Source organism: Plasmopara halstedii, assembly GCF_900000015.1.
Source record: "Plasmopara halstedii genome assembly, contig: Scaffold_323, whole genome shotgun sequence".
Classification (NCBI taxonomy): domain Eukaryota; phylum Oomycota; class Peronosporomycetes; order Peronosporales; family Peronosporaceae; genus Plasmopara; species Plasmopara halstedii.
The window spans coordinates 932,283-933,267 of NW_020187244.1; positions in this window are offsets into that span (position 1 = coordinate 932,283).

A 985-nucleotide genomic window follows, 5' to 3' on the forward strand; every position below is an offset into this window, starting at 1 on the left:
TCCATGGACGCTTTTGATCAGAAAAAAGAAAGATCAGGACGCCCCGCGCTTATCGGCAATAACCAGGGGAGTAGAAAGGCCATGTGCTGAGCTGAAGCAGTGGCCCTGAGCTCTTGCGATCGCAGACACAGAGCTCGAGAGAGCATAAGGGGTTGACCCAAACGTCGCAGGGCGACATTCCGAAGAAAGTCGCCGGCGTGCCTTGAGTTTTGCAAGCTCAAATCGGAGGTGTCGCTCCACACGCAAATCCACTTCCTTGTGGCTCAACGGTAAGACGTACATTGAGGAAAGTTTCCGGTGCCGTTGCACCCATCGCTCAAAGAGCACTTCGTCATCTGTAGCGATTTTGCCAGGGGCGAGCGCTACAGGTATTGTCCGCATTGCGGTTACACGAGAGCCACCTCGTTGAGTACGCAGACGAGTGCGATAAGCTTCCAACGAAAATATTGTGGTACCAAGAAACGAGCTTGAAGAGCTTTCCGTTAGGCAAGCCCAGCTTCCGTAATATCCGGGGGCCCAATGATGTGGAGGCGTAACGATCGAGTTACCACATCGTTCGTTTCCACAGCGGGATCCGCCGGACGGAAGCCATATTCCACACGAGAGTCAATGACCGATATGGGATTGGCGCGCATCAGAGCCGTCTTACGGGCAGCTTCCAGCTGCCGCTTTTGTGCCTCATCAAGGTTATTGGTGATGACAATACATCCCTTAGGTGATGAGAGGTCAGGAAACGGACACGGGGTCCGCAAGGCGCGAGCTGGGCCCGTCTCACGCCGCTGGTGCGGCTCGCCTTCCTCGTCATCCCACCCGGGAAAAGGAGTGTCAAACTCATACTCGACCACATCCTCAACGAGGCACCTCGTCACTGATAGCGTGCGCTCCGCGCACGCTATCAGTGACGAGCCTAGGATTTACATCCCTTGATGCCGCGGACGCACTGTCCGACATTGCACCGCGTGCGGAAGACGAAGTTGGGCTCTGC